Raw genomic sequence first — 13,845 nt, forward strand, 5'->3', positions numbered from 1 at the left:
TTGTGGATGTTCACTCTACAAACAAAATCTAGGTCTTCAGCGACACTTGCCACTTACCCATGCCAATATTTATTATCCGCTTCACTACCCAGTCTGTAGCAGTGCCAAGCAGCAACATCAAGAGAATACAGCCTTTTCACATCAGCAGTCGCTTTGAACTACCAGTTGTGTTTTGCTGTTCAGGGAAGTTTATGTTGTGGCATTGATTTTGACACTTAACAACACTACAGAATCAAACAAATGGGGAATCTAAAGATAAAAGACAAATATCACCTATCACAAATACCATCAATTTCACGACCAAGACGGTGTATTTCCCATGCGATTCTCTCCCTGCCCCCCTTATCTCCAGTTCTAGAATGATTTTTAATTCATTGTGTTTACCTTACATCACATACTGCTCATCTTCTGGACTTTTTGTAACTTTGTGTTTTGCCTTTAACACTCCTAACCCTACAGCTTCTCTTGCTATAAAAGGTGCAAAAGCCCTTTTCTTCCAGAGATAAAAGCAAGCTTTTCTTTAATGGTATGCTCTGACAAACAATGCCTCCTTCTACAGAGGCCACATGTCCTAACTTGAGGGCAATCCTCAAGTCAGTATAGCAGTACCCAGGAAGAATCTTAGCAATTCAGAAGGTGCACTCACAAGAATGAGTACTTTAACCAAAGGTGTCTGCAGGACTGGAATCTTAGTAATTCCAAACCCCCACAATTACATTTATCAGCTTGTAATCACCATGTAAGAGCTGTCAGAGTGGGATTGCTGCATTTGTCCTCACTGTCAGCAGCACAGCTGGGCTGTGAGAAAACTCATGCCTTCACACTGCAGCAGTATAACTTGTCTCTTGTTTTGGGCTGTGTCTGATGTGTCAAAATCCAAGGCCAGAGGGAGTCCAGTGCACTATTCTGCTGGCAGAAACGCAAAGCAGAATCACACACTAAAAAGCACCCAATTGGAAGAGGCATTCCTTGACCAGCAATCAAATGTAGTTGCAACATCCACTCCTGTGATGCCAAAGGGTACCTTTCACATGACTTCATGCATGTGTATTAATCGTGTGACCCTGAGATGCTGCATACAAATCATATTACCAGGCACGAAACCTCGTGTGCCAGTAGATTGAAAATACTGTCCATGAAGAGGGTCTAGATTGATAGTGCAGGTTTATCACACTAGAATTTCAGGTACGATGAACTTCTTTTCCTAGTGTACATTCTTATGCTGTAGCACATTTTCTGTTAATTATGGAAGACATTTTCACACACTTTTTCAGTGCCTTGGAACCTGGCTGGATGCCAGCAGACATGCCAGCAGACGGACCTCTGGACAAAAAAGGAGATATTTTTTCTTTCCAGAAAGCAGTCTTCTAGAAGCTTATTCCCATCTGTAAGAATACTTAATGGAAGCAGGAGAGATACACTCTTTCAGGGCCAGTTTCTAGACCACTCCAGATTTTACTCATTAAAACCCCCAGTGGTGGTACTGAATAACTGAAGTTAAAGTAACTAAAAATAAAGTTTAACAGCCGTTATATTATTGTACTCGGAATAGATTATGGGGTTTTATTGTGTTTACTTCACCCATTTCTTGGAACTTTTTTTTATTTGTTTTTTCTTCAGAATCTCTAAAATAGAGAAATCCTTACATACAAGAAGGCAGCATGAGTAATTTTTCCTTATGTCTTGTTTTCTTTTAACATCAAATAGTTTATAACTGGAAATTGGTGTTTTTCCTCTCATTTATTTGCTTTTGTAACAGCCACTGCTGATGGCTGTGCTGCCAGGCCAATGTGGAGTCTTTGCAGGATGAGCATTATAAAGGGGGAGTTACATTAGTGTTATCTAGGTAAAGCTGAGAAGCCTACTGGTGCAAGAGTTGAGCAAACCACCATTTTGACTACAGACTTATAATCTGTACAGACAGCAGCTCCAATGTGAGGTTTCAAACTTGCTGTGCTTACATTCAGCTGTATTGCTGCAGTCTTTATTTCTGTTAAACAGTGCTTTGGTCAGATCAGCACTTTCAAGAAATTTAGCACGTTAAGTGCAATGACAGATTGGTAACAGTTCTTGTCACTGTGGCACCTACACAAAATTTAGATATAAACTCAGAAAAGTGGAGAGAGGGTGGAGGAGAATGTTTAAAACTGGATTAATGGCATTTCTTTAGTGCTAGTGCAGCAGCAGTACATCTCCTAAAAATTAGCAGGCTATGAAAATCACCCCCTGACATGCTGTAGACAGAATGACATAGACTTAATTTGGCTACCCAGATGTTTCAGTACTCTGCTTATGAAATTGCCTACGTCCTTCTACTCCTTAGGCTATGCATGTCTCACAATAAAAGAGTTAAAGAAAAGCATACACGAAGAATAGTATTACATTTTATGTTTTCTAAAACATAGCTTTCTAAACCAATGAAACTGCGAGACTATTTAATTTTCCAAAATTGTACATCAGAGGAGAAGAAAAGTTTGTCATAAGGCAGTGGATTTTTCCAGAAACAAATAGCCTAAAACCGGTGCGAGAAGAAACAAACCTCTCAGGGAGGCCACTGCTAACTGAGGGTCTCAGCAGAAGTGTCTGAGTCTCTCTAAGGAAAGGAGAAAAAAAGAGGCAAGTCTGAAGCGGTTTCTTTTAAAATCTTCCTGAATTTTCTAATCTAGGGAAATTTCACTACAGGCATTTCCACTGGTTTTAAGCAACACTGGGAACCTTATTGAAGACAAGACTGTTGCAGGCACAGCTGTTTTTAGTACTGTGCCAAATGAACTTGCTTAGGCCAATGGTATCGAATACTGGCAGCCACACCAGTGCTAGCAATAGGAAAAAGCAGTTTGGATGGTGCAAACTCAGGTAGCCTCAGAAAGCTGCAGAGACCAAGCATCTCCCATTGAGTCTGTAAATTAAGCCTCTAAAAGTAGTAGTTACGTTTTTAGGAAGGCATATGAAGCTGCTGTGTTATTTTCTTGAGGAAGTAGAACATATTCTGGTATTGTTTCTTCATGCTTAGAGATGTTAAAGCATCTGAGGAATGAACCAGGGAAGATCACAGAGTTTTAGAGACTGTTCTGCAGAGGTAAAATCGTAACCCAGTTGGCCTTGTGGTAATTGTAGCATCTGCTATATCAAAGAAAGAACCACAGTGACTGGTTTTCCTGAAAAAGAAAAATGATACTCCATCTCCTCTTTGAAAGAGTTGAAGGCTTTTGTAATGCTGTTTTCAAATGTGGAGCAAGACATACTGAAAACAGTTCATTAGCTTTATGTAAATGGCACACTAGAATAAATAAAACATGACGATTACAACATCAAGCAATATGGCTAGTAAGAATTAAAACTGCTTGTGCACATGCATTATAATTCTTTCTTTATTGGTTCCCTAACCTCTTTCACTAGATGCAGAATGAACAATGCTGAATTAAGCGCAGATATCTAATACTGCTTGCTCTCTATTCATTGCCGACTCATTGCTTCTCTGTGTGCTTACATCAATTTCTTTTAACAGCACTCCCAGGAGCTGCGGGGTTGCTTTTACGTCTGAAACACCACGATGAAAGAAAAGATCTCACATGTTATGAAATACCCAGAATATTTATGGTATATTTCCTGTTGACTTCATTTTCAGCAGTAAGCTACTGTAAATGAGACCCCAGCATCTTAAGATCAGCATTGTGGAAACACACCCTTGAATCCCTTCACAAAATCAGATTCAAGCGATGTCGCACATGGCGTTGCAGAAACTTTTGATAAAGAAGACTTAATATCTTCCAATTTATTTAGAACTCGGTAAGGAACAGTCAGCAGCCTCAGTTATGATCCTGCTCTTCTCCCTCCCCCCATTGTAATTTTCCTAGAAACAACAAAACCATTACAGAGCAAATAGCTTATTTTAGCGCACAGCTCTGCTCCGAAGTAGCAAAATCTATTCCGTGCACTAAAAAAACGCATGGCTCAGTGCGCACATGACGGTGGGGTGGGAAGTTAACTTTAGGTTGTAATGCGTAAAAGGGATGAACTGAAGTTGTACAGGCAACATATACTGTGTGCTGGATTTTGCAAATTTGGTATGAGTGCATGTAAAGCAAATAATTTTCTTAATAAGAAAAATATCAAAGTTAAGGAGGCCTTTCTTTCTTAACTGGACACGTGGTTTCTTGTTGGTTTCTGTTTTTTTTACACCTGTTACTACTACATTTCACTCCCAGCTTTTCCCTTCCTTCTTGTACATCTATGCACAAATTGCAAGCCAGAGCATCACCTCTTGCTCCAAGATTTGATGCACCTTTCATATGCTGGAAGAAAAGTTGTAAGGAGAATGAAACGGCTAATACACAGTTTAAAGGGAGCCCAAAGGGCTATTTATTGAACATAAATAATTAAATACATGTTCCTTTTTTGGCTTAAGTATTGGTGGCCTGTCCACCTTGGAAAAGTCCAGTAATAATTGTCAAATTTGGCAAAAAGATGGTGCATCATGATACTGAGTCCACTTCGGTCCCAACTTACTCTCGCCCTCCCTGACACAAGCTTTTGTCTGTCAATGGCTCCGCGGGGCGCACTGTTACTGGATAGAAAGGAGAAATCAATTTATAACAAGTTTGGGTGGCAACCAGAGTGAATGATACTCGCATTGGTTTGCTCATTTTATCAATATAAAGCAAGGTAGGGCACATGTCAGACTACCCTGTCCAGGTGGAGACAGTGCCAAGGGCAGAGCACCCACAGCACCCCCGGGGCCTGCAGCCTGTTTGGGGCGGTAGCTGGCCTACACTCCATCAGATTTTTCATATCCAGGCCTTTCAGCCTGGATCAGCAACCACAATGGCATCCAAAAGATCTTTAGCAAAGCGGGGGACAACCCCCAGTGAGACTGTGGGTCATTCGAAAATTCAGGTTATAAGGAGGCCTCCAGCCCAACCTCCTGCCCACAGCAGGGCCAGCTGCGTGGTCAGACCAGCCTGCTCGGGCCTCTCTCCGCTCGGGTGTGGAAAACCCGAGGAAACCCTTCTGTTGCCTGTCTGCCCTCAGCACGAAAAAGCTTTTCCTTACACCCAGCCTGAACCTTTCATTTCAACCCACGCCCGTTGCCCCTCAGCCTCCCACCGCGCAGAGCCTGGCTGCCCCTTCCCGACCGCCTCCCCACGGGTGCCGGGGGAGCTGCTGTCAGCCCCCCATCGCGAGCCCTTCCCCAAGCTGAACCAGCGCCGTCCTTCAACCGCCGTGCAGGGTAAGGCTGCTCCAGCCCGGCCCCCGGGGACCCTGCCGAGCCCCCTCCAGAGCGCCCGCGGGGGCGGCTGGAGGCCCCAGCTTCCAGGCGGGGTCCGAGTAGCGCTGGGCTGGAGAATGGGGGCAGCCGCCCCCATCCGGCTACCGCCGGGCCCCCGGCCCGCGCAGCCGGCGGCGCCGCTGGCCTCCTTCGCGGCGGGGCACCAGCCTGCGTGGGGACACCGCGGCGGCCGGCGCTGCGGGGACGGTGGCACCTCAGCGCCCGCGCCCGGCCCGCCGAACCGGGAGGGGAGGGTAAGGGAGGGGCGGGGTGGGGCGGCGCCTGCCGCACGCCGCGCCACTCGCCCGGTGCCCCGGCTGGGCAGCGGCGCTCCCGGGCAGCCGCCCCTCCGGAGCGGGTATCCGCACCGCGGCGGCGCCCCCGAGGCCTGCCCCGCCGCTAGACCAGGGCTGCCGGCGGGGCCAGAGCCGCCGGGCCCCTGACGGGCAGCAGCCGCTGCTGGTGGCCCGGACAGGGGGGCGGGGCGAAGCTCCCGCGCTGCCGATTGACGGCCGCGCCAGCCAACGGCGACGGGGCGGGGGCGGAGCGGGCGGCCGGCGGGTCGGCGCCGGCGGTGCGTGGGCGGGGCGCGGGGGCGGGCGGGGCGCGGATTGGCCGTGGGGCGGGGCCGGCGGGGGTTTCTCCCGGGCTGGGCTGACGGCTGCGGAACTTCAATTTCGTATGTGAGCGCGAGCAGCGGGCGTTTGTGCGGCAGGTACCGGCGGGGCGCGAGCCCCTGGGGGAGCGGGGCCTCCCGGGGGAGCGGCGGGGAGGGGGGCGCCGGGCAGCCGCAGCCCGGCCGGGCGGGGAGGGCGGCGGCAGCGCGCCGAGGGGCCGCTTTGCCCCGGACCCGTCGGCGTTTTCCCCAGCTCCGCTGCGGGCGGGGCCGGGGCTCGTCCCGCGGGCAGAGCTGCCCCCCTTCCTCTCGCCCTTCCTCCCGGCCCCGAGCGGCCGTCGAGAGCGAGGGGGGCGGGGGGCTGTCAGACCCGGGGCCGGCCCTGGAAGCAGCGGGGACGGAGGGGGGCGGCAACGCACCCGGGGAAGCGTGTCCGGGGCGCCGGCCGCGGCGGGGGAGGTCCCCTTCCCTCCCCTTCCCTCCCCTCCCCGCCGGCGGCGGCTGGCCCGCCGCAGCCCCTCTGCGCAGTGGGGCCTTTCCCCTCCGTCCCCAGGCGGGGGGCTCTGAGGGGGCCAAGCCCTCCCTCTCTCCGCACCGCGGGGGTTCGGGCGCCGGTCCCAGCGCCGCCGCGCCGCTCCGTTCCACGCGTCCCTCCCGGGGCGGCCGCCGCCCCCCGCCACCCCGCCCGCCCCGCCGGGGGAGGCACGCCGGGGCCCCCCGGCCGCCGCTGGGGCCGCTCCCGCGGTCGCGGCCGTCTCCGCAGCTGCTGGGCTTCTGGGGCTCCCGCCGTCTGGTCCGACGCTGCCGGGCGGGAGAGAGGGGGGCGTTTCCCCCCGAAAATCTGGCCCGATCTCGGTCCGTTACCCTCCCGCGCCCGCCGTATGAATACTGTGCGAGGAGAGGAGGGTTTTTTTTTAACTTTTCCTCCTAGAGCACCGCTCCTCATTCTGATAACTTCGTCAGTTTGCATCTTGGGCTATTTCTTTCTTACAGCTTTAAGCGAGCAACTGCAGGAAAATGAGCAACGTAGGACCCCGCACTGAAGCTGTTTACCAGTAATTAGGTAGGGGATGTAATTGAGGAAGCCGTACATTCCTAACTTCCTTTCTCATCAGGATTAGAATAAAAATAAGTGTAGAATCCTGCTGTGTGTTCTTTATCTGCTATTTAAAAAAAAATTCCACCTTTCAAGATGCGAAGACCTGGCCCCTGCATGTACATTACATGCCGAGGTCTTAAAAAAAAAAATTGAGATACTTATAAATTTAAGTCCAAAGTTCATTTCCTATTGTTGTTCTTTTCTAAGGCTTTGATTACAGTACTGTGAAGTCTGAATACTCTCAAAAGAGTTATTAGCACTGTGGTAACATTTTTAGTGCAGCGTTTTTCCACAGGTGAAGATCCCACTGAGTTGAAGTTAATCCCTTTTGATGTTAATAGTATTGTGCATGCATGTGTATGGCTAGAATGGATTTAAAAGGAGGCCATGGTATGAATGATTGCTGATTGACATCAAGGGAGTTGGTTTGAGGATTTGTCATTTTAATGAGTATGATTTCCAGAAACAGCTCCTGAAATAAATCACTCCCAGGGAAAAAGTAATAGCTGGCTAGGAGTAAGGCTTAGCTTAAGGTGCTTTGATACCAGTAACGACTAGCAAACAGTTCAATTAGGATGTTTTCTCTCCTTGTAAAGCTGTCTAAGACCCATTTTTAATTAAAACAATATAATTTATAGCTTTTTCATTGACATATAGTGCTTTGCTTAGCTTTACTGCCTCATTTCCCTCTCTGCTAGCATGGGTGATTCCAGAGTGTTAGTGAAATGCAACAAGCACGTAGTTCTAAAAACTTAGCCTTCAGCAAGTTCTCAAACTTGCATATTTTCAGGTCTGGAGAGTTTGAAATGGCAAAGTACTTTTTTAACAGGAACTATGTAAAAAAATAAAGCTGCATCCTTTGTCTTGGTTTTTTTTAAGCTTCAAACAGCAGTTAAATTCAGCCCCTAAGCCACAGAGCCAACTGGTTGTAGAACAGACCCAGTTCAGAACCTATTTCGTTGCACCCTGGGTTATGCAGGAATGGCCCTGGAAGGGTCGTCAGCCAAAGCGTTCTGCTTCAGCTGCTACTCTCTTCCCTTCCAGCAAGTTTCCCTTTCTGCTTGCCATGCTGCCTTCTGTCTGGTGTTAACCTCTGTGGTGGTGAGTTGAGCTGCTTTCTTGTGCTTGAATTGCAGCCCTCTGCTGAGTCTGACTGCGTTTGGGCTTAGCATATGACCTTCCTTCCATGTTTTCAGAGGTTATGGATCTCAAAGTTTACATCAACAGTTTGTACCACTGGTAGATGAGCCTGCATTGTAACAATGTAATTTAGAATGGTCTAGACAAGACTTTAAAAAATGTACATATTCTGTGCATACACGTGTTGGAAGTTGGAGAGTTCAAACTTCTTAACAGCCACATGTAATAGACTTCCAGGCTTCATTCCTTTGGAAATACACCTTCTGTTCTGCTTCTAACTTGCTAAGTCTCCAGCAGTTGCAGTCAATACATACTAAGTTTCTGGGGTTTTTTTACCACTTTTTGATATGACTTAAAAAGTAGGAGCAAACAAAGGTGGCTCTCTGAAGCCAGTCGGACTTGTTGAGGTCTATTAATGGGGTTTCAGTGACAACACTGAATAGCTTTCATTTCAAGAGGGTAACCTGAAGAAAAATTTTATTGTGTATTTTACTCGGTACGATCTGAATCATTTAGTGAGTGTGGATATAGGCAAAATATGCATTTTTCATGTGGCTGACTCCTGAGTCGAACATTTTGAGGGTGAAGAACATGGGTCACAGGAGGAAAATGGGGAAAGTGTTCTGGGAAGTACAAACACTTAAAGGAGGTATTGTGGATTGTGATTAACAATAGTTTGAACACAATTTCTCTTTAAGTAATTTTTGAAAAAAATTAAACTAGGTATATAAACACCATAATATATGACAAGGTAATAAAACCTTTCTGTAGTTGGTGCTTATGGGATTCCTTTTTGAATTCTGTGTTCACTTCTGGCATTAAACCTTGGAAGGTTGAGAGTAATAACCTGAAAGAATTTGAAAAGTTAAAAGAACTGGGAAGCAAGTTTAGTACAAAAGATTGATCAATTTAAGGGTTAAAAAGGGAGGGAACAAAAGAAAACAGTGGTACATGTACCTGTAATGTGGATGAGAGCAGATAATAGTGGCTATGAAAGGACTGAGTGCCAGACAAAGCATCTAAATGGCTTACACTTTTAATAGTTATGTTTGTACTATACAGCATTGCTCTGATTATTGAAAGAGGACAAGTTTTCTACATTTTACTTTACCATGTGCAAATTTCTGTAGGGTAAGGGTACAATATAGCTACCTATAGCGTAGAAATTATTTTACCTAAGGTTGTAGTGTATAGTATATTTGCCATCAAATATTTTTAAAGCAAGATCGAGTGCTTTCCTGAAAAACATGTACTAATTCAAATGGCAGTTTCATTCTGGAACTGGTCTTCAGTTGGGGTGGGCTTTCTTCCTCATTGCAGGCAAAATCAACCCAAGAAAAGCTGTGTTGGAAAACTGTTCGTTGTGTACTTGCACAATGGCTGGACACAAGAAAGGGCATGGGAGCAAGAAAAGGGGATGTGGGAGTGTGTGATTGTGTTATAGCCTGGATTATATGAGAAGTCAAACTGCATCGTAAGGAGTTATTTCTGGCCTTCTAAATTGAAAGAAAAGATTCCTCTTGACTTCAAAAGTGTTAGGTTTATAATAAACTACCAAACATGTTTGTGTTTTTTTTTAAAAAGATAAAATCAAAGTACAAGTTAAATGATTGTGTCGTTTTCTTTTCCTGTATGGAACGGTGTTGCACATTTTAAATATATTTCTCATTTAAGCACAGTTCAATTTCACTTATCTGGTTTTCTAATTCACTTGGTGGTATAATTTTTGGGGTAATTTGACTCTCAAATTTAACTTTCTCTTATAGGTGAAGAAGATATTGTGCTGTTATCCAGTTGTCATAGCTGATTGCATTGTACTGAAGACTTGTATTGGAATTTGAGGTATCTTGAGATTTATTTTCTTTTAATATTGGAAAATTCACTGTAGGAATTAACTAAGTAGGTGAAGTTCTTGTTCTGTTTCAACTTCTCAAATATTTTTTGTTCTTGATGTGATAAATTTACATGGTTTAAGTTGTCAGTTTTGTAATATACAGGAAAGAACATATTAATGCTAAAAGTCAAAATATTTACTGCATCAAGTCTTAAATTCTTAATTAAAAAGCTTGTGATATAAACTTTTCTTTAAAGGTAACTTTATGAGTGACTTATTTCCTCCATAGATTTCACTTGTCTTTTAAGTATTTTGTAAGGATTTACAGACTAAGTGAGGGCCATATCAACAGAATATTGATTAATTACTACTGGGTAATCCAAACCCAGCCATTCTGTTTGGCTAGTGAAATGAGGACAATATGTTCTGTGTATGGTATGAGACTATAGACTTGCATATAATGCAAGTGGGACAGATCAGCAAGAGTACATGCTTGTTTATTTTAACAGGCTTGAGGGGCGGAGAAGTTTGTTTCCATTGCAGTAGTGTCTGGTGTTTTAGTGGCACTATGCAAACCCTGCACTACAGCAGCTCTGTAAGTGCTGCCACCTGCTCAGCAAGCTGTATAGGCATTGCTGACAATAATGCCAAATAATGTTCTCTAATTTCAATTTACAGCTCATGGCTTGGTTTCTCCATTTTTGTTCTTTATGTTGTTCCTTACATCTGACATTCTACCTTGAAAGTAGAAGAAAATCAGACAAAATCAATGGACTTGATATGTAAAACTTCAAACCCCTGTAAAACAAAACTCAAATCCTTTTCCCTTCTCAAATAATTCTCTTCACCTTGCCTTCTGCACTCCTGTACCGTGTTTTTTTTTTTTCTTAGTTCTGGAGGAAATCTGGGGCTGGATCTCTTCTGATTCTTATAAGAGTAGGGGACTCAATTATGGGTAATGCTTATGAGGTCCCATAAAGGAGAATTTCAGATGCCTACCCTTTGCTCTGCACATCACAGCTTCCTTTGGTGGCATGGTATCTTGTGACTGGACTCAAGTATGAGATGCTCTGAGGGCCTGACTTCTATTAAGTTGGCCTCTTGTACAAGTACTGATATGCTGGCTCTCAATATTCTTAGAAGCAGGTGGTTGTGTTTTGGGTTGGGTTTTTTCTAGTGGAGGTGAGGTACTACTGCCATTCATTTGTGTAGTACTTCTATTAATAGTAGCTTGGCTCTTCAGAGATCTTGTTGTGAAGAGCATTGCAGGAGGATCCTCTCTTTTAAAACTGGAGAGTTCTTTGCCAGTGTCTAGGGGGTTGAGTGAGTGTTTTACTTGATATTATATCTACCATGGTGCTCGTATTTGTGTCTTGGTTTTTCCTCCCTCGATTTTTTCTGAAGGGTGTGATATGGCCTGTCTTTTAACTTACCTTGCTGTTGAGAAGCGATGCAGCCGGTGTGCTCTGTAAGGTCATTGTTAAAAGACTTTGGCATTGCATAGTAAAATTGGGTTAGCTAAAGACAGTTTAAAGGGAACTATGAATTGCCTTGGTGCTCTAGGTTTGAATCTTCCCTTTTGCTTCTAACATTGTCTATGTGGTTTTCTGTCTGCAAAGCACTAGTTCTGGAGAAATGTTCTGTAGGAAAAGATGTTCAGTTACCAGAAGATAAAAATAGACTCTAAAAAAGAAGTGTGGACTCTCTGAAAGATCAGTTTCATCTTAAATTGCTTGCACTGATGACAAAGCAGAGTTTAACCAAATATTTATTGTTGAAATGACTCTGTAATTAGTAGTGTTGTACAGCTAAATGTAACACCAGATTTTACTGTAAATTATTGCTATCCCATTACTGTGGCTTAAGAAGTATAGACTATAACTGTGGTATTCTTTTTAGTGGCCTGGATAAGAATTTGACTACAACATTTTAAGAACACAGTTTTTGTATTTTTAATAACAATCTTCAGTACGTATTTAAAATGCATGATGTGATCTCTTACCACAATGGAAAATTAGAACAGCTTTTTCTAATTTGAAATACTCAGTTATCCTGTATATGGGATTTAAAATATATATTCTTATTGCAAGCGTTTGAATTGGTAATAGGCAGACCTTTAAATTCTGGTTGACTCAGCATGTATCCTACTTCTTCTGCAAATCAAACCAAAATTAAAATCTGATTGTTAAAAGTATGCAATTGGGTTTCACATTTGTGGAAAGATTTTTATGGCTTCCAGTTACTCACAAAACCTAGGATTCATTAATAAAATATCTTAGAATATATATATGGGTATGTCCTGCAAACTCCTTTGAGTTTGAACATTGCAATTTTGGATCTGGAAGTTCTTGTTCAATTTCCAAATACAGTGTTTTGTACTTTGTAGACACTATTTGTAAACAAACTATTTGCTGTTTCCTCAGTTGAAAGAAGCTGTTCTATCCCCTGTTCGGCTTCCTCCTTTTGAAGTTGTACTTAAATAATACTGCAACTGCTGTTGTTCCATCATCAATCAATTAAAGAAATGTGGCAAAATAGTAAGCCTGTATATCATTGATCTCCTCTTAGAGGACTGGATCCTGTATCTTGTATGGCTTTTTTGATACTTTTTTTGGTAGGATATTGCGTTATTGGACCATGAATCTGAAGCAAATCCAATGTCTGGAGGAAAAGCAGTGGGAACCCAAAACTAAACCCCAAAGAATGTCATAGCATAAACTATACTTAAGTCCATGTTTGGTCTTAAGGCTGCTTTCTCCCCTCTGTAGTCAACACTTTTGTATTTCAGTAATCTTTGACAAGAGGTTAGCAGCCACATAAAGGTCAGAGGTGGCTGTTCAGAACAAGCTTGGAATGGTTACATATCAATGCTGCTGCTCCTTCTTTACAAGCCCCAATTGCAAGTGATTTTATTAAACCTCTTTTGGACCTCTGATTATCTCATGTTAATTAACTTAAGCTGTTGGATATTTGGGCTCACTTTATAGCATGCTTTCTCTACTCTTTGTGTGCTTGAGGAAGTGTCTTATAGACAGCAATTAATGTTTAAATAAATCTGTAAGTGCACAGATCTTATTCTTTCATCCCCCCTGCTGCCTTGAATGTGATATTTGCTTACAACATGAGACCATTGTAACTTTTTCCAAATACATTGAAATATTTTCATTCAGAAGGGTAAGACACGTTTCTGAAGACTGGAATCCATATTCTCGGTCTCTGTCTCTTAACTCCATTCAGTAGAGAAGGTAAAACATACAGCATATTGAAACATGACTTTTTTTTTGTCACAGTTGAGTTTAGTCCCAGTGTCATTTCAAAAAAAGTAAGGATGCTATTCAAGTTCCATGGGATAACTGCGGAATAATGACTTAGAGTAGGGACTGAATACTTGAGGTATATGTTCACACAATTACAGCACATTGTTCTTGTACTGTAGCAGAAATGAAACTATATATGTGAATTTGGGACTACTTCAGTCCTGTGTTGCAGGTAAGAAAATGCTTGGAGAAAAGGTACTTTCTCCATAAAAAAGCTTTATAAAATAACTTGCATTGCCAGAGAGATCTATGTTTTAAAACCTCATCCAAACACAAAATGAAATCTTACAACAGAACACACTAGTGAACAACAGCGTTCTGACTTGGGGAGAGTGCCAGTGTGATATATTCAAATAACCAAGTTTTAAGAAACCATATATGACAAATTTAACAAGATATTCCTACTGTTTGAAGACCTGAAGGGGCTGAAGACTGAAACTTCTTTACAACTGCCTACCCATGCACACTTGTTTTAGCAAATTTAGTAAAAGATACATAACCCTACAATTTACTTTCATCCTTAGACTATTACAGGCTCAATAATACTGACAGAATATTTGCTGTCTTAAC

The 13,845-nt window shown here is 43.7% G+C and overlaps 1 protein-coding gene across 14 annotated transcripts in view; it reads left to right on the forward strand.

Moving 5' to 3' along the window:
* The first annotated feature begins 5,890 nt into the window (after window positions 1–5,890).
* Window positions 5,891–13,845, forward strand: part of EPB41L2 (erythrocyte membrane protein band 4.1 like 2) — a 122,429-nt gene continuing 114,474 nt past the window's right edge. For 13 of the 14 annotated variants that reach the window (XR_010372205.1, XM_064447296.1, XM_064447283.1 and 10 more), the window contains exons 1-3: window positions 5,891–5,984; window positions 6,879–6,948; window positions 9,891–9,966. The gene's annotated coding sequence lies outside the window, so the exon portion shown is untranslated. The remainder of the gene's footprint in view (window positions 5,985–6,878; window positions 6,949–9,890; window positions 9,967–13,845) is intronic. The other variant, XM_064447284.1, reaches the window with a different exon arrangement.

This window comes from Phalacrocorax carbo, chromosome 3, assembly GCF_963921805.1.
Source record: "Phalacrocorax carbo chromosome 3, bPhaCar2.1, whole genome shotgun sequence".
Lineage (NCBI taxonomy): Eukaryota > Metazoa > Chordata > Aves > Suliformes > Phalacrocoracidae > Phalacrocorax > Phalacrocorax carbo.